Source organism: Rattus norvegicus, chromosome Y (assembly GCF_036323735.1).
Source record: "Rattus norvegicus strain BN/NHsdMcwi chromosome Y, GRCr8, whole genome shotgun sequence".
Lineage (NCBI taxonomy): Eukaryota > Metazoa > Chordata > Mammalia > Rodentia > Muridae > Rattus > Rattus norvegicus.
Window position 1 is genome coordinate 24,027,521 of NC_086040.1, and position 21,026 is coordinate 24,048,546.

At 39.9% G+C, this 21,026-nt stretch overlaps 1 long non-coding RNA gene across 2 annotated transcripts in view; it reads left to right on the plus strand.

Annotated features, from left to right (window-relative positions):
* The first annotated feature begins 5,907 nt into the window (after window positions 1–5,907).
* LOC134484345 (uncharacterized) overlaps window positions 5,908–21,026 on the plus strand; it is a 90,804-nt gene continuing 75,685 nt past the window's right edge. For both annotated transcript variants that reach the window (XR_010061751.1, XR_010061752.1), the window contains exons 1-2: window positions 5,908–6,049; window positions 11,173–11,279. This is a non-coding gene — a long non-coding RNA (uncharacterized LOC134484345). The remainder of the gene's footprint in view (window positions 6,050–11,172; window positions 11,280–21,026) is intronic.

A 21,026-nucleotide genomic window follows, 5' to 3' on the forward strand; every position in this document is an offset into this window, starting at 1 on the left:
GATGGATTAATATACAGAACCTAATAACCAATCAGTCTAATCCACTACAAAAACAAATCAATGAAAAAAAACAAGCAATCATCTCATTAAATGCTGAGAAAACATTTTATAGAACCTAACCCTTCATGGTAAAACTCTTGGAAATATCAGAAATTCAAGTACCGTACTGAAGAACAGTAAAAGCAATATACAGGAAACCAGTAGCTAACATCAAACTAAATGGAGAGAAACTTAACACAATCCCACTAAAATCAGGAACTAGACAAGGACACACACTCTCTCCCTACCTTTTCAATATAGTATTTGAAGTCCTAGCCAGAGTAATTAGACAACAAATGGAGGTAAAGAGATACATATTGCAAAGGAAGTATTCAAAATGTCACTATATGCATGCAGATTATGTGGTAGTATATTTATGTGACCCCACAAATTCCACAAGTGAACTTCTAAGCCTGAAAAACAACTTTGGCAGAGTGACAGAATATAATATTGATTCAAACAAATAAGTAACTTTCCTCTACTCAAAAGAGAAAAAGGCTGAGATAGAAATTACGGAAATGACACCCTTGACAATAATAAAGAAGCTTATAAAATAACTCAGATTCACTCTAACCAAGCAAGTGAAAGATATATATGACAAGAAAACAAGTCTCTGAAGAAAGAAATTGAAGATCTCAGAAATTAGAAAGAACTCCCATGTTCGTGTATTGGCAGGATTAATATTGTAAAAATGGCCATTTTACCAAAAGCAACCTATAGATTGAATGGATTCCCCATCAATATTCCAACTCAATTCTTCACAAACATAAAAGTGAAAGTTTTCAAATTTATTTGCAATAAAATAAATCACAGGATAGAGAAAATTATTCTGAAAAAAAAAAGCATTTTGGAGAAATCACCATCCCTGAGCTCAAGTTGTATTACAGAGCAATCGTGATGAAAAATTGTATTGTATTGGTATTGAGACAGGCAGGTAGATCAATGGAATAGAATTGAAGATGCAGAAAAGAACCCACACAACTATGGCCACTTCATTATTGACAAAGGATCTAAAATCATTCAGTGGATAAAAATTGTGCTGTTTCAACTGAAGGACAGAATGTAGGAGAATGCAAATCAATACATTCCTATCTCCTTGTACACAGCTCAAGTAAAAATGGATTAAAGACCTCCAAATAAAACCAGAGAAACTGAAACTAATTAAAGAAAAAGCAGGGAAAACCTTGAACACATTGGTACTGGGGAAAATTTCCTGAATAGAACACCAATTACTTTTGCTCTAAGATCAAGAATCGACAAATAGAACTTCATAAAATTTCAAAGTTAGTGTAAAGCAAAGACCACTGTATTTAGTTTCATACAGCAACATACAGATTGGAAAAAGATTTTACCAATCCTACATCTGATAGAGAGCCAATATCCAATATTTACAAAAAACTCAAGGAGAAGATTTACTCCAGAGAATCAAATAACACTATTTAATAGTGGGCTACAGTTCTAAACAAAAATTCTCAACTGATGAATATTGAACAGCTGAGAAGCACCTAAACTAATATTCAACATCCTTAGTCGTTGGGGAAAAGCCATTTAAAACAATCCTTAGATTCTACCTCATACCAGTCAGAATGGCTAAGATAAAAAATCAGTTGACAACAGATTCTGGCAATGGTGTGGAGAGAAAGGAACACTCTGTCACTGTTGATAGTGCAAGCTCTTAAAACCAGTCTGGAAACCAGGCTGGAGGTTCTGCAGAGAATTGAACATAGTATTTACTACCTGAGGACCCAGCTGTACCATTCGATGGCACATACCCAAAACTTGCTCCAACCTACAACAAGGACACGTGCTCCACTATGGTCATAGCAGTCTTATTTATAAAAGAGCGAAGCTGGAAAGAACCCAGATGTCCCTCAAAAGAGACACAGATTCATATAATGTGGTCCATTTACACAATGGTGTGGTACTCAGCTACTAAATAGAATGACTTCATGAAATTCATAGGCAAAAGGATGAAATCAGAAAATATCAATCTGAGTGAAGTAACCCAATCACAAATAAAGGCACATAGCATGTACTCACTGGTAAGGGGGTATTCTCTAGAATGTCCCAGGTACTAGGGATGCGACAGGTTCCCCGGACCCAACAGTGATGACATTAGCCAACATACACAACAGTGATATTGAACCTGAAGAAACCACCTGCAGTAGATAGACATAGCCCCCAGTGCAAGGATGGGACCAGTCACCCAGCTCTTATTAAAGCAGAGTTATCCCTGTCTAATGAAAAGGCAGGGGCAAAAATGGAGCAGAGGCTGGAGGAAAGGCCTTCCAGAGATCTGCAGACACCAAACCGGACACTGTTGCTGTTGCTGAGATGTGCTTGCAAACAGGAGTCTGATATGCCTGTTCTCTGAGAGGCTTTGCCAGGAAAGCCAACCATTGAACTGAACCTAGAGATCCCAATGGACGATGTAGGGGAAGGGATTTAGAATCTGAAGGGGATTGTAATTAGAGGTAGAACAATGATTTCAATTAACCAGACCCCTCAGAGTACCCCTGGCCCTAACCACCAACTATAGAATATACATTGTCTGGTACCCTACATATGTAGCAGAGAACAGCCTCAACTCACATCAGTGGAAAGGGAAGCACTTGGTCCTTTAGATGCTTGATGTCCTAGAGAAGAGTAATTCAGAGAACAGTGATTCTAGATGGGTGAGGCAAGAATGATTGGGAGAGTTGGGGAGGCACCCTCTTAGAAACAAAGAGGAGGAGTATGTGGTGGATGGAGTTTATTAACAGGATCTGGAAAGGGGTTAATATTTGAAATGAAAACAAATACAATGGTTAATAATAATAATAATAATAATAATAATAATAATAATAATAATAATAATTATAAAGGAATGGTATTTTCCATACATTATTTTACTGCTCAGGTTAGCTTGGAACACTTATTGTTCCCTAGATGCATATTTCTTCCTACAGTTCCTGATTGCTTGTTTCTCTGAGGAGTGTAGCCTTAGATCTTTCTCTTCATTCAAAGAAGGCATAACACTTAACTCCTTTCTCCAAGCAAGGGAGATTGTAGATATGTCTGTAAAAGGCGGGGGGCATTTGCACAATCTAATTGGGGATCACCAAAAGAATTATTTAAAAGAAAAGTTTGTAATGCAAACAGTTGTATTCAATCAGCTTACCAGTATTGAAAGCATCCCAGGATTTCTAGCCAGGCAACTGCGTAAGATATCAAGAGACATTTAGAATTTCAATACATGTGACTAGAAAAAATACATTCCATTGTGTAGCATACTCAATATTTAAAAACTATCATATTGGAAAGAATATTAAGAGCTTTTGGACAAGAAAAAATAGTGATACATCTAGACAGAAGCATCACAGTAACACCTGGAAGTCACATGGAATTCTAATATCAATCCCATGCATTCTATGCTCTATTCACATCCTCACATGTTCATTCCGTAACACAGTCAACCAGTGATTTTCTAGTCCCTGCAGTCTCTGAGGAGCAAGGGTCTGGATCAGCCTTTCCCATTTGCTTATGATGTTCCAAGACACATCACTGCACCACTGATGGCCTCCAGTTAGAGGGATTTACCCTGTTGTAATATTCGCTTGACCGCACAATGTCCTAAGCACCCCTTTCCCTTTCCATTCATGTTGCTCCTTCCAGAATCCCTTATCTCGGCCCCTGACAGAGAGCAGATAGCACTCTGGACTCAAAGGAAGAGAGTCGATAGGGTTCCTCCTCAATCAGAAAGCTTGGATGATCGCGCCGCTACTACAAATACTGACAAGTGAGGCAGCTCCTGACTGGTCCGTGCAGACCTCGCGACTGCAACGTGCAGACCTCGCTATTGCCCCACGCAGACCTCGTGACTGCCCCAGCAGACCTTGTCACTACCCCGTGCAGACATCGAGACTGCCCCTTGGAGACCTCGCAACTGCCCCATGCAGACCTTGCGACTTCCCCGTGGAGACTTCGCAAGTGCCCGGTGCAGACCTCGCAACTGGTCCGTGCAGACCTCGCTACTGCCCCGTGCTAACTCGAGGACAGCCCCTATCCAACTTTGTTTCCTGAGATCAAGGTTCACTCGAGATTCCCCTGCTTTTCTTTCTGGACTTGTCCACAGTTCTCGGGAGAGAGACCCATACTCAAAGGATACAGCTCAACTGATGTTCACCAAGACTCACCTCTGGGCAAGTACATTCACTGCCCCTTACGTGGTAGTAGCCCATTCACGATTTCTTGTTCAATTTTCTTAACGACTAAACAGCCAGATGTGTGGAGAGAGGCCAGCGAGCCTCATCCGGGACTTTACCCTCTGACCATGCACTGCCGATTTCCCAGCCTCCACAGCCTGGAAGCCCCTTCAGTGTCCCCCCAAGCAGATTATAACACCGGACTCCAATGGGGGAAGCACTTGAAGGGTTCCCAGCCTATGCCACCTGAGACTGCCTTCAGTGTCCCCGAACCAGATTACAACATCATTCCTCAATGGGGGAAGCACTTGAATAGCAGAGACCCGAGCAAGTTTGCACCTCCAGGACTACTTACATGGACTCGGCACAAGTTCAGATGCCCAAAACCCTATGAAGACCAGAGATTCAAAAAACCTGATGCTCGTGTTACAGAAAACCTATAGAAACTCAAAGATCATATAAAGGCTTCAGTCAGTAAGAGGGCCCTAGACCCCAAGAGGTAACTGACTGAGAACAAGAAATGGACAGTTCCACTTCCTCTGAGGGTTCCTTAGGGCATGAGTAATCCACTGACCAAGGATAGCAGATCACTGAGTAACACACTGAGCAGGGATACCAGAAGATCTGCTTTACATCCTGCTACTAGAAAAAGAGTGGCCTCATCTTTAGTGCCCATTCTTGGGAAGATGAAAAAAAAAAAAAAGCGGGTTATGTCTACTGGGTTTGAAAAAATCTGGACATTGACGAGTTGGTAGCCAGAGTGCCTGCAACATCTACAAACCACAGTACTGGAGAGAACAGTGAAAGTTTCAGAGAAAACCACACTGTACCTGGGCCACCTTCTGCTGACTCTTCTACTGACAAACTGGGCCAGGTAATATTCACACACATTCCAGGTTCCCAACATCATTCCCTATCTAGACATGGAGAACTTGGATCTCCCATTTTTCCCCAAGATGTTCCTATCCACCCAGGACTTTCCGGAAATAACCAAATGTTTCCAATATTCAATAGGGTTTTTCGACATTTGTCCAGGTGTCCAAAATTCTTCCCATTGATCCTTAACGGAAAATCATATGTTCTCCTCTTCCAGAAGGAGTGTTTTTTTTTCTTCTATTTTCATTAACTTGCAAATTTATTATTTACATTTCAAATGTTATTCCCTTTCTAGGTTATAGGTTAACATTTTCCTAGCTCTTCCCACTCAGCTTCTATAGGGGTGTTCCTAACCCGATCCACCCCCATATTACTTTCCTTCACTGGGGGTTTAGTCTTGGGAGGACCAAAGTCTTCCCCTTCCACTGGTGCCACTACTAGGCATTCAGTGATACCAATGATTTTGGAGTCCCAGGTTAGTTCATGTATAGTCTTTGGGTAGTAGCATGTAACCACTAATGAAGACAAGACAATTCTCTAGATTTAGAGAGATGGAGTATGTAAAGGTTTCCACTGTGTCACAAGAGACTCTCCTGGAAAAGGCACTCTTGAAACTGGTCAATATAAGGAAAGCTGTTCAGCAGGTAGGACATGGAGGTTCTCAGTGACATCATCATCATTAGGTCCTTCCCGAAAAATCTCTTGTAACCTGGAGAGCCCTAGCTCCTTCTGTGAGGTCAGAAGTGTTGTTGTGACACCACCTGCTTCTCAGATATTCCTTCAGTACATCTAGGGTATGTAACTGGCCTTTAATTCAGAGTAAACAGCCATTTTTTAGGGAGAGCAAAGAGGATGAAAGGATCCGAGATGAGGAGAAGGAAGCTGCCCTTCTGTCATGGTATAAAAAAGGAAGAAATACATGGTCCACTGGAGAGCTCAGTGAATCCTGGGTAGGTGTTTAGTGTGTTCCCTGAACAGAAAGCCTTGATCTGACCCTTCCACATATGGGAATCAAGAGCTGTGAGCCTCTCAGAAGCATCTGGACTTCCCTGTTCTTATGGTTCCTGGAAGTCAGAGAGTTTATATCATTAATTTCTTTATTCCCAAAGCCAAGGGTTGGGAAGGGCACAGTTGATTTCCTGAGAGCTCATGGACTTTACTCTTTTTGAAAAGAAGAAAAAGGTCCTAAGGAAAAAGGGAGAGACAGGAATTGTGTACCTAGCTCAGAGAAAACTCCTCCATGGTTTGGATACCTATATTGCAGTTTGTGTCTGACACTGATATCTGGGAGAGAGAAGTGCTTCTAGTTGAGATTTCATCATCAGTCTTTCACTAGTATTACTCTGATTACCATTCCCTTACAGTAACCCTTTAGATTTCAATAGGTGAGATTAGGTAGCAGTTTCTTTTACTTCTTCCATTTTTTTTATTTTTTGGCAAAATTCATTGCTCATTTAATTGGATATTTCTATATTTACATTTCAAATGTTATTTTCTTTCCCAGTTTCCTGTCAATATGAGCCCTATCTGACCCCTCTCCCCTTCTTCTATAACCTCCCATACTGCACCTTGACATTCCCTTGAACTGGGAGTCAAACCTGGAAAGACCAAGGGCTTCTCCTTCTATTGGTGCCCAACAGGGTCATCCTCTGTTACATATGCAGTTGGAGCCATAATTCTGTCCATGCACAAAATATTGGGTTAGTACCAGAAATCTCTGGTTCTTTGGCATTGTTTTTCTTATGTAGTTGAAAGCCCCTTCAGTTCTGTTTGGAGCGACACTCTTGATGCCCTCCACTGTTGATGATATTATTATGGTTAGAATTTACTATCACTATTTTCATGGAAAATCCCCACCAAGCTGCAAAATAGTAATACACATTTGGTGGTAAAGAAAAAATAATACTATTTTAAAGTTGTCCTGCTGACTAATAATATGACAAACCTGTGACATTTCTGATACTTTGTGAACATCACCTTATTACCTGACCACACCAGTATTGTATGTTGATCCTGGGTAAATGTTTCTTACTTTTCCCTGCCCTCTGTTACCCCTGTTATGGTATAAATTCAGCCTTGGAGGAAAATAAAATTGCCGCCCTGGTCAGACTCCTGTCTTAACGTCATTATTTGTCCCAAGAACCCTTGTCCCAATTCTATTCCAGGCACCCTCTGATCTCTCACTTACAAAAGGCACCCAAGTTGCGGCTCTTTGAAGGTGTCCTGGAGGAGAAAGTCTTTCCCTATTAATAGGCTGGTCTGTCTTCTTTGTTTGTGGAAGACTTTGCTCCTTCTTGGACCTTTGGCTCCCACCCCTAACCCCCTCCCAGAGCTATTGCTGAGTGATGGGACAAGCATTCTACTCTCATCTTTTGTGACAGGACACAGAGAGTCATTCAGGACACAAAGAATAGGGCTATGGGGTCTTAAAGCACTTTGGTGCATCACAGGGACTGTGCTCCCTCCAGACCACAATTGGTTAAGAGATCAGAGGTAAGCTTGAGCAAGTCTGTGTTTTGTGTTCTGTGTTACTTTCTGTTTTGTCTCTGTGTCATGTTTCGCCTTTGTTTCATGCTGACTTGTGTTGTATGCCCCTGCTGTCTGAAGGGTTTGAGTCCCAACTGGAGAAGTTTTAGAGTCCACTTGGTGGTCCCTATTGGTCCTGTAAGGGGCTTAAGGCTGTGACAGGTCGACTTGCTTGTTGTCACAGGCCAGAGAGGATGCTCTAGGAGGAGAAAGGAATATAGAGGACACTCTAGAGTCACATTGGGAGGTGGGATCAGATGTTCTGCCTCATCCCAGAAACAGCTAAGGTTAAGCTGCATTTTGGGCCAGGTATTGAAGGTAATGGGCATCTGTGGAATTCACTTATAGAATGCTTTTTCTTGGTCTTGTTTGTCTAGTTTTTTTCTTTGGTATTGTCGAGTGTCTTTTTTGGCTGTTGTTTCATTTTTGGACTTGGACTGATGATAGTGTTTGAAATCATGGAACTGTTTGCTTTCTTTCTCAAGAAGTTTTACTTGGTCTACTTGGTGCTTAACTTGGAAATAATTTGCTTGAGAGAAATTGTTTTCTGCCAGGGAACCTGCCTTATCTGCTGGCCCTATTGCAAGTGAGGAGTTGGTCTTCAGCATTAAGTCACCTTCCTTGTTAGTCATCATTGACATACACAGTGCCTCTGATCCTATTCCTGCAGCAGTCAGTTCTTACCCCTGTTGTCAAAATGCCCCAGGTTGGGAATCAGGGTAGTCCCGAAAATAGTTTCAGAAAGAGTCTGCAGCAGACTGTGAGGAACTTCTTTGTGCCAGACAGAAAAGGCTTTACTCTAGGATGACAAGAGGAGAAAGTCTTAGCACCGGCTCTTCAGCTTACTCCAACTGGAGGCTGTGGCCACCGTCAGGATCAATGTTTTCTTTTTCATGGCCCTCTAACTCAGTGAGGCGGCTTGGTGAACGGCTACCACTGCAGTCCTTGGAGGGCTATACTTCTATTAAAGATCAGTACTCCAATGTTAGTAATCTATTTATTGGTTGTAAGTGTCCGGAAACCCAACACAATTGTGACCAATGCCTCAGGAATGGTAGCCGAAAGCGTCCTTAAAACCAATTGCCTGTAACTATAGTTTACTCTATGATATCTGAGGCTTCAATCGGATAACACCCCCTGGGCAAGCCCCCCTTCAATTCTCAAATGCTATTTTCTCCTGGTCTTTTGGCGCAAGGTCATCTAGCATGTATGACAGCCTGGAAGAAACTTCCCCCTTAAAGTAGACGAACCATACAATTATTTTATCAGCCACTTGGCATCTAGCACTCAGTTCTTAACCATCTCTCTATCCTTTTGTTATTAATTCTTACTGGAAGCCTAGTGTCCTTCAGAGGCTGGGTCTCTTGATAGGCAGAGCCACTGAGCTGACTCTAAGGAGCTGAGCTGAGCTCAGGACAATCAAAGTCCAGAGAGACAGCCGGTAACAAACCAGCTGCCACTCTGCTCTCATTTTTGTTTCACAGGCACAAAGCTTGTGCCTGATTATGGGCTGGCCTTTTTGCCCCAAGAAAGCTGGCCCATTTAGCTGTATGACTGAATGCTATTTGTCACCTATCTGGTTGTTCCACGTGCTCTCACCATGTCACCCCATAGCATTCTTGCCTGGCACCTCACCGCTGTTCTTAAGAATTTTATCACCCAAGACACTGTGTAATTTGACTTAAAATATATCCCATCCTGCTAATATGGATGTCCCAGATTCACATTCTGAAGGTACTAATTTTAAAACAAGGGATGGTACATTCCCCTAAATATTAAATTGATATACTTGGGGTCTTAGAACGTTTCAATCAGAGGTTGATACAGAGATTATAATTACTTTAAAATTGTTAAAAGATACAGTGCATTCTTACTGACCTGCTTTTGGGCAAAAAGATCCAAAGAAGGAGCCCAGCGAGGCACTTAACATGGCGTAAGGTACACGCGACTTCATCTACAGCCTGCATTCCACTCAAAGGACCTGCTTCCTCAAAGAACTGCATCGCTTCAAGAAGAATGAGAAACCTAACACCCACTCCAGGACAGCTAAATTATGTATTCTTCAAAAATGCAATACCATTCATAGGATTTGACTTTTTGGATAATGCAATTATGATTGTTGCAGGAACCCAAATTGTATTGTCTATTTGATTTATTTTGAGACTTTAAAAAATGTCAATCAGCATGCTATTTTTCCTTCTATGTATCAACACATTATTTATTTTTCAGTTAATGATGCTGTACATTAATTATTTGGGGTTTGCTTATTCCTTATTGGACATGCATGGGATACCTATTTATCTCCTTGTCTTTTGCTTATATATTTTGGCCCTTGGACATTTAATCATTTATCATCCTTGTTAAGTAACAGGGAGATAATATAACAACAAAACCTATTCACTTATATTATCATAGGCTAACTATCGACGATGCTTTGATGAGGGTCAAGTTCACCTACAAATCTCCATCCCAGTCCAGGGAAGGACATTTTTGTTCCTCAGTCAAATGAGGCCATCATTCTTTTTTGCCTACTGTCCTGATGCCTTTGCTGAAAAACCAAAAAATTCTCACCCCTGCGTGCAGAGCTGGACAGTCATTGATGGATAGAGAATGATATATTCATGAATAAATGGCCTAAGACAGGAGGGCCGACATTAGCTGCTGCCTTATCCCATGATGGGCCCTGGCTACAAGATTCTCTTGGCCATGTGACAAATAACACCCCAAGTTAGACAGACGCAGTTTCCAAGGGGTGCATTCCAGTACATGCATGGGCACTGGTCACTTTTACATTTGAATATATGTAAATTGGAGATGTTGGTTGCAATTCCCTTGAAGCCCTCCATTGTAGATGTTATTATTATGATTAGTATTAAGTATGACTGGGTTCATGGAAAATCCCCAGTCAGCTGCAGAAGACTAATACAAATCTGGTGGTCAAGAAAATAAAAATATGGTAATGTTGTCCTGCTGATTAATAATATGACAAACCTGTAAACTCTGTACCATCCTTTCAACATCAATCCGTGACCAAACAAATCATGTGTTTTGCCCTGCGTAAATGTTTCTTAGTTCCACCTCCCTCTGTTAACCCTCTTATGGTATAAATTCAGCCTTGGAGAAAAATAAAATTGACGCCTTTTTCAGACTCTTGTCTTGGCATCCTTCTTTGGTCCTTTGTCCCACATTCTCTTCCAGGTACCCTCAGAACCCTCACTTACACAGCATTTGTAATCCCTTCTCAAAATCTACCAACAACATATCAGTTGTCAGTAAACTAGTTTGCCACTAGCATTCACTTCTGTATTTGATATGCTCTATCTGTCTCTCTTAGGAAGGAGCTATATCCGGTACCTGGCAGAATGCACTTCATAGCTTCATCACTCATATCTAGTTTTGAATATATATATATATATTCAAATATATATATTTGGTGTCTCCTACAGCAATGAGGTTAGGTAGAATTTTAGCATGGATTGTGCGCAACTAGCTAAAGAATGTAGAATCCACAAATGACAATGGCAAATAATCTCACTCCTGTTCTTAGGAACCTATTGAGGTTGATGTTTAACTGGACCTCAAGCCATTCCTCTCACTGCCCATCCTCCTAAGTATGATGTATGGCCTGAAGAAATAATCATGGTGGGAACACAGGTAGAGAGAACACACATGAGAGAACTGATACTTAATTGGAAATAGAACCACATTCTATAGTCAATGTTGTCCTTTGTTTTATTGATATCTGCTATTTTTTGGATAAAATAAGCATTTGGGAGTTTATCATTCGAAGTAGGTAGACAATATTTACATTGTTATATTCATTCTATTGCTAGACCCACATTGTTGCCAAAATCAATGAAAAAAAATGGAATTGGAAAACAGATTATTTGATAACACATTCTGGAATATATATATATATATATATATATATATATTCTAGAATATATACACACACACACATAAATATATATATATATTCCAGAATATATATACGTATATAATATATATATATATATATATACACACACATATATATATATACACACACATATATATATATATGTATATATATATATATATATATATATATATATATATATATATATAAATTCCCCAATCAAGGAATGTTCAAATAGAAAATGAAATACAATATACACTCAATTAAAGGTCTGTAGGGTAAATACAGGTTTTTGGGAAACAAAGAAAACCTAGGAAACTGAACTGTATATCACAGGAATGGACCTATTAATAGAATTATGATCCAGAAGAATCTCCTCCATCCTATGTTCCTAGATGTTTTCTACTCATGCCAAGCCCCTGAATAACTTTCTCCATTCAGACCATGTAAACACTAATACAGGAAAGAGAAGTATCTAGACTTAGAGAGATGAAGTTTGTAGTACGTACAGGTTTCCACTGTGTCATAGGAGACACACCTGCAAATCACATTCTTGAATCTATTCAATGTACCTCTCCAATATTCCTTCAGTACATATAGGGTTTACTAATTGGCTGCTAATTCAGTGTAAAGGGCCATTTAGGAGGGAGGACAAAGAGGATGAAGAAATCAGAGGTGTGGAAAAGAAAGCTGGCCTTCTGTCTTGGTATAAAAAAAGGAAGATATGCATGGATTATGGGAAATCTCAGTCCTTGGTAGGAGTTGAGTATATTCACTTGAGACACAGACATGACCTTAGCCCTCCACATACGGAATTCAGGTGCTTCAGCCTATCAGAAGCATCCTGACTTCCCTGCTTCTAATGGTTCCTGGAAGTCAGAGAGTTTATATCATTAATATCTTTATCCAAAAGGCCAGGTGTTGTGAAGGACACTGTTCTTTTCCTTAGAACTCATCGTTTTTATTCTTTCTGCCCAGAAGAAAATGGTCCTAAGGAAGAAGTAAAAAACATGTATTGTATCCTCAGCTCAGAGGAAATTACTCAATTATTTGGATACTTATAGAGCAGTATGTTCTGATACTGGTATTTGAGAGAGAGAATTGCTCCAAATTTGGACTTCATCACCTCAGACTTTCCACTAGTATTATTCTGACTATAATTCCCTGATAGGGACCATTTGGATTACTGAGCCAATAGGTCTGATTAGCTGCTAATTTTCTTTTCTTTTCTTTCTTTAATTTTTTTTTTATTTTTTTAGCAAATTTTATAGCATTTTTAAATGGGTATTTCTATATTTACATTTCAAATGTTATTTTCTTTCCCAGTTTCTTGTCCATAAGATTCCTAACTGGTCTTCTTACCCTTCTTCTATAACGCCTTTACTGAGCCTTGACATTCCCTTGAACTAGCAATAAAAACTAGGGAGAACCAAGGGCTTATCCTATCACTGATGCCCAAAATCACCATACTCTGCCACATAGGCAGTTGGAGCCATAAGTCTGTCTATAAACAGTCTTTGAATATTGGTTTAGTACCAGAAAGCTCAGGTTAGTTGAACTTGTTTTTCTTATTTGGTTGAAAGTCCATTCAGTTCTTCAAATCCTTTCTCAACATCTACAAACAAGGGGTCTTTTTTCAGTTATCTGGTTTGCCACTAGCAATCACTTCTGTATTTGACATGCTCTGGCTGTCTCTCTAATGAAAGATCTATAACTGTTTATTGGCAGAATGCACATTTTAGCTTCATCAATCTTATCCAGTTTTGGTGCCTGATTTTATATATATATATATATATATATATATATATATATATATATATATATATATATATATATATAAAATGGCTCCTACAACTATGAATTTTAGTGGAATATTTACATGGATTCTGTGCAATTAGGTCAAGAATATAGGATCCACAAATGACAATGCCAAATAGATTCCTTCCTGTTCTTATGAACCTGCTGAAGTTGAGGTTTCACTGGACCTCAAGCAATACATTTTGCTGCACATCCCCCTGAAACTGACGTTTGGACTGAAAAACTCTCATGTCTTGCCCTGGGAATACAGGAAGATAGATATTAGAGAAAAGATATGTAATAGAACTATAGAACTGCATTCTATAGTCATTGTTGTCTTTGCTTAACTGAAGTCTGTTAATCTTTGGATATTATAATGATTTGGGAGTTGATCATTTGAAGTAGTACACAATATTTCCACTGTTATATTCACGCTATAGCTGGGTCAAGTTTGTTTACCAAATTTATTGCAAAAAATGGAATTCGAAAAATGAAATTTTTGAGTACTCATGCAGGAATATATAGAATGTCCCCTGTCAATGAATGTACAATCAAAAAATGTAACAAAATATCCAGTAAATTAAAGGTCTGTAGGGAAAATATTGGCACATGGGAAACTGAGAAAACCTAGGGATTTGAATTGTATTTCACAGGATTGGACGTGGGAATGAAATTAATCTCCAGAAGAATCTCCTTCACTCCTTGTTCCTAGATATTTTCTACCCATGCTAAGCCCTTGCCTAACTTTCTCCATTCAGAGCATGTGACCACTAATGAAGCAGAGAAATCTCTAGCTTTAGAGAGATGTAGCATGTGAAGTTTTACCCTGTGTCAAAGGGGACACTACTGGAAAGGGCACACTTGAAACTGGTCAATGTAAGGAAAGCTGTTTAGCAGGTAGGCCATGGCAGTTCTCAGTGACCTCATCATTAGGCCCTCCACGAAAAATCCCTTGTATCCTGGAGAGCCCTAGCTTCTTCTGTGACGAAAAAGTGTTGCTTCGTCAGCAATTGTCTCTCAGATATTCCTTCCATATATCTATGGTTTACTGATTGGCCTCTAATTCAGAGTAAAGAGCCATTTGGGAGGGTGAACAAACAGGATTAAGAGATCAGAGATGGGGAGAAGGAAGCTGGTCTTCTGTCTTGGTATAAAAGAAAAAAGAAACATGTGGTTCTTGGGAAAACACCCTGGGAAGATGGCTTTAGTTTTTTTGATCTCTGGTTTAACTGTGATCTTGGAGAAGTTGCTGAACATTCTAAAGACCTTTGGGCAGATGGTAAAGTTTCTAGATACCCCTTTTTTATTTCATTGGTCCTGGGGATTGTACGGCTGATGGTAAATGTTTCCCAGGAAGACTGCTAGGCCAGATTGATTTTTGGATGCTTTAGAAGACATGGAATATTTCTGATATAGTTGGGCTGATGGCACAAGGTCTAAAAGATATTTTTCGATGTGGACTTTCCCTCAGACCTTTGAAAATATAAAAAAAGCTTTTGTAATTTTGAAGTCTAATTTGCACAATGACAAATCACTTTGAGCATGGACAACACTTACTGGAGCCCTAGAGTAGTGTGAAGAAATTCCCTGAAACCCTGGGCAGACCGTGAACATGCATTTTGGTAGAAAAGTGAGTTTCTTGAGCACCTTGGGACAATATGGAATGTCCAGTATGCCCTTGTAAGGATTGGCAACTTTCCAAAATTCCTTCGTCATTTTTGGAAAATTCAAAGGGCCTATGGACAGATGGAGAATGTGTGGGACTCACCTGAGGAGTAGTTGTATCTTTTGGTGTCTCTTTGTTTCCAGAAGATGACACAATATCCCAATTCACAACTGTCTTCCTCAGAGGAGAAAGTTCTCAAGACTCCATCCGAAGGATCAAATCTTAACCCTGTGTTTCTAGAGACTGGATGCTTATGGTCCACTATGGTAGAGGGAGAATGCAATCTATTTCTTCCCAGAGTGCACATGTGATATAAATCTACTTGGGTAGACAGGGATAGTTGTAAAGCATGCTGTTCAGGTGCAGTAGATCCTCAGACATCCTTCTCAGATGAGGAAGGTCTTAATGTATCATGTATATGTGTAGAAATCCTGACTGTGACATCAGAATGGTGGTTAGGTATTAGAGCTACCTCTGAAGATATGACTTCTTCTAGAGCATCATGGACATATGTGAAAGATCTGGGAGCCTCATGAGCAGATAAGGATGTTTCTACACATCATTGTGTAATTGTGGAAGTTCCAAGAAAATTTTCTTCTGCGGGAGAAATGGAATCAGACTTTCATATAGAAGTGTCAGGTTCCCTAGCCTGCTTGATAGGCAAAACGGCTTCGAAGGCACCTTCAGGAGATAAGGTAAAATCCAGAGCCTTAGAAGTATTTTGCAGATGTTCTGGGTCTGCTTGTGGGTATAAAGAAGGACTGGATACCCTTTGGGAATATTTGGAAGAGTCTGTAGCGTCTTTTGTGTTTGTGGATGTTGGCTGAGCTTGAGGAGATTAAGAAGTTCGTATAGACACCTGTGAAGTTAGCAGAGGTCATATCTATTCTTTTGCACAAATGCAATCCAAGCAATCCCTTTCCTCAGCTGTTGAGGATGGTACAGACACTGGTATTTCGTTATCATGTTCCCCCACTCCTGGTTCATATATGGTTGAATCCATAACCTTCTCTACAGATGGAATATGTCCTAGAACATCTTTTGTACATGTGTCACATCGGCAAGCCATTTCTACATATGTGGCTGTGGGTAGAACTCCTTTTGTAGATGTTTCTTCTCTCACAGTCTCTTTAAGAGATAGAGTACTACTCAGAGAATTCTGCTAAGTTGTGGGAAATGCTAGCATCTCTGCTGTATATGTGGAAAAATTTGGAGCCTCTCCTTACAGGACAGAATGACCTAGAGTCCCTTGAGGAGGTAGGGGATGTTGTATCTTCTCTGCACTTTGTATAAATATGGAGTCTGCATGGCTCATTGACTGTGTGTTGTGATAAACTTGGTTCTTTTGGGCCTGATGACAAGTCAGGAGGGACCTTTTCGGTGGTAGAGGATATTTGAATAATTCTCTGTTGTATAGTGACATTGTAAGTACTGGGGGAGATGGTGAGGGTGCTAGATCATATTTTTTATATGCTGAAGGCACAAGAGTTCCTTTGGTGGACTTAGAATTTTCTACCACATCTTGCTTGGGTATGGAACACTGAAGAGCCCCTTCTGAAATTGTCAATGGTCCTTGATCTAATGTTGTACATGCAGAAAGTTTTGTCTCTGCTTGGGCTGGTATGTGCGTTATGAGTTTCACTTTGGGATTTGTGACTGCATTTTGTCACTCTGGACCATAAGTGATGATTTAATCTCATTTTTAATAGTGGAGGGCTTTTAAGTTCCTCTTGGTTTAATAGGGATGTTCTGAAACCCCCTTTTTCAGCAGAATCAGGTTTAAAATTCGCTTTACCCTAAGCAGATTGCATTAGGCACTTTGATGTAGATTGGGGACATCTTTGACTGTCTTTCGGATTGGACATAGCTCTCTGCCCTGCTTTGGCAGCTATCAACGGTATTAAAGTCTCCGGTGGAGAGGGGGCATGTATTAATCCATTTGTGGAATATGAATAATCACTGAGATTACCTTTAAGAGAAGTAGTTTTGCAGCCCTCTTTTTCTGATGGGGCCTGTTGTACCTCCCCTTGACCAGAGGGTTCTTGTCCATCACACTTTGGAGGAGAATTGGAATGATTAAAGACCTACAGGATAGGGAATGAACATTTGAAACTCCTCTGGAATCTCTGTGTGACAGAGAGCTGATCACCCAGAAGAGTGGGCAATACTGGGACCTCAGGGAAGGAGAGACTGCCACTTCTGTCCACCTGTGCTGACATCCCTAGCCCAAGAGGAAACTGCACAGTGCCTCTGGATACATGAATATAGTAGGAGTCAAAGTACAGGAGCCCTGCAGTCCAAACTGCATCTTTATCTGGTTTAGTCCAAAATGCATCCTACACCCAAATCTCATGGGATTGGAAGACTTAGAGCATCAGAGGGGTGGAAACCCCTGAAAACCACCTAGCTCCAACTGGGCCTCCTGTGCATAGGGACCTAGGAGCAGTAGGGGTAGGACATTTCTGCTTGTGGCTCTCATAGAGAGCTGAAAGTCAGCTGTGGAATGACTTCTGGCCTGAGACCAGTGGTAAATCCAACTTTTCTGCTCTAAGTGACCTGACTGATGGACTCAGAACAAGCAAAGGCAGAACTCTTCTGGGACCAGGCACTTCCAGTTTCTAGCTTTCTCCTGAAACTCGTCATCCCGGCCCGGAGCTCCCTGCTCCTAGACGCTGTGGGAGAGAGAGCTGATTATCCAGTATTGTGCACAATACTGAGCCTACAAGGAAAAGAGGCTCCCATGTCTTCCCACTGTTACCCACATCTCTGGCCCCAGACAAAAGAGCATAGTGCTACTGGACCCAGGAATATAGAGGAGTAAAACTGTAGGAGCACCATGTCCCAGACTGTGCCTGGATCTGAAATGAACTGGATGAATAGCTCACTGCACACAAATCCAGAGGGTGGGGGAACTATACTTTCAGAGGAGCAGACACTCCTGGGAAACCAGAGGATACTATTCTATCCCCAAATTCCTGTCTCAAGAGGGAAACACCTTGTGCCTTCTGTGCCCCCACCCGCACAGAAGGACCTAGGAGAAGTATGTGAATTTCCTTCTGGTTCCTGCCCACAGGGAGAGCTGAAAGCCAGTGGACAGGAGAAACTACTCGGCTGAGAGCAGAATACTCTGTTCCCATAACTGGCTAAAAGAAATCAGGAAAACAGGTTTACAGCCGTCCTGACACATGAGCATACAGGACTGTCAAGCCACTGTCATAAAGAGCAAGACAAGCTAACTCTAGAGACAACCTGATGGCTAGAGACAAGAACAGGAACTCAAACAACAGTAATCTAGACTACTTAGGCTCATTCAGAGCCCAAATCTCCCACAAAAGCAAACACTGGATATCCAAACACACCAGAGAAGCAAGATCTAGATTTAAGTTCACTTTTTATCATAACCATGGGGGATGTTAAGAAGTTCATAAACAACTTCCGTAAGAAAATACAGGACAGTAAAAAAATACAGAAGTAAACAGGTAGAATCCCATAAAGAGGGAACAAAAATTTACCTTAAGAACTACTGGGAAAACAACAAAACAGGAGAAGGAAATGAACAAAACCGTCCCGGAATTAAAAATGGAAATAGAAACAATAAAGAAACACAGAAGAAGACAACCCTGAAGATGGAAAACCTAGGACAGAGACCAGGAGTCACAGATGTTAGAATCACCAACAGTATAAAAGAGATAGCACACATAATCTAATGAGCAGAAGATTCCATAGAAAACATTGACACAACTGTCAAAGATAATGTAAAACCGAAAAAAACTCCTAGCCCAAAACATACAGGAAATCCAGGACACAATGAGAAGATAAAACCTAAAGATAACAGGATGGAAGAGAGTGAAGACTGCCAACATCAAGGGACAGTAATATCTTCAACAAAATTATAAAAGATAACTTCCATAATCTAAAGGAAGAGATGTCCATAAACGTACACAAAGCCTACCGAACTCGAACTCCAAATAGACTGGAATGGAAAAGGAAATAATCCAATCACATAAAAGTCAAAACACCAAATTCACAAAAGAAATATAAATATTAAAAGCAGTAAAGGGAAAGGTTAAATAACATATAAAGGCAAAGCTGTCAGAATTCCACCAGAATTCTCACCAGAGACTATGAAACCCAGAAGATCTTGGACAGATGTCATACAAACACTAAGAGAACATAAAGGCCAGCCCAGGTTACTGTATCTAGCAAAACTCTCAATTAACATAGCTGGAGAAACCAAGATATTCCATGACAAAACCAAATTTACACAATATATTTTTACATATCGAGTAAGACAAAGGAAACTAACTGGTAAACCCCAATACAAGGAGTCAGGTAAAATCATAGATAAAGCAAGAAATTAATCTTTTCACAACAAAACAAAGAGAAGCACACAAACGTAAACTAACCTTCAATATGAAAATAAGAGAAAGTTACCATCACTAATCCTTAATATCTCTCAACTTCAATGGACACAATTTTCCACTAAAAATACACAGGTTGACAAACTTGATATGTAATGAGGACCCAGCGTTTTAAACTACAGGAAACACACTTCAGAGACAAAGACAGACACTACCTTAGAGTAAAAGGCTGGATAAATACTTTCCAAGCAAATTGTCTGAAGAAGCAAGCTGGAGTAGCGATTCTAATATCATATAAAATCTACTTTCAACCAAAAGTCATTAAAAATCATAAGGAAGGACACTTCATATTCATCAAAGGAAAAATCCACCAAGATGAACTCTAAATCATAAATATCTATGCTCCAAATACAAAGGCACCTACATACATAAAAGAAACCTTACTAAAGCTCAAAGAACATATGGCACCGCAAATAATAATAGCAGGAGATTTCAATGCCCTACTCTCATCATTAGACCGATCAGGGAAACAGAAATTAAACAGAGACATAGACAGATTAACAGAAGTTATAAACCAAATGGACTTAACAGATATTTTAGAACATTCTATCATAAAACAAAAGGATATAACTTCTCACCACTTCATGGCACTTTCTCTAAAATTGATCATATAATCAATCAAAAACCAGGCCTAAAAGAATATGGAAAGATAATAATAATCCAATGAATCCTACCAGACTCCATGGGCTAAAACTGTTCTTCAATAACAATTAGGAAAGAACACCCACATATACATGGAAGTTGAACAATGCTCTACTCCATGATAACTTGGTCAAGGAAGAAATGAAGAAAGAAATTAAAGACTTCTTAGAATTTCATGAAAATTAAGGTACAATATACCCAAACTTTTGGGACTAATATAAGCTATACTAAAAGGAAAGCTCATATCTCTGAGTGCCTGCATATAGAAACAGGGGAGAGCATACAGCAGCAGCTTGACAGCACACCTAAAACTCTAGAACAAAAAGAAGCAAATATTCACAGGTGTAGTAGAAGGCAGGAAATAATCAAACTCAGAGCTGAAATCAACCAAGTAGAAAAAAAGGGGACTATACAAAGAATGAAGAGAACCAAATGCTGGTTCTTTGAGAAAATCAACAGGATACATTAACCCATAGCCAGACTAACCAGAGGGCACACAGAGTGTTTCCAAAATAACAAAATCATAAACGGAAAGGGAGAAATAACAGCAGAATCAGAGCAAATTATAAAATTTATCGGGGGTTGAGAATTTAGCTCAATGGTAGAGCACTTCTGTAGCAAGCACAAGGACCTGGGTTCGGTCCCCAGCTCTGAAAAAATAATTTAAAAAAAAAGTTATCAGATTGTCCTACAAATGCCCATATTCAAGAAAACTTGAAAATATGGAGAAAAAGGACAATTTTCTCGACAAATGCCAGGTACCAAAGCTAAATCAGGAACAGAAAAACCGTTTAAACAATCAATAACTGTTAAGAAATACAAGCAATCATTAAAAGCCTCCCAACATAAAAGGAGTCCAAGATCAGATGGGTTTAGTTCAGAAATCTATCCAATATTCATAGAACATTTCATACCAATACTGTCCAAACTATACAACAAATTAGAAACAGGTGGAGCACTACCGAATTCCTTTTATG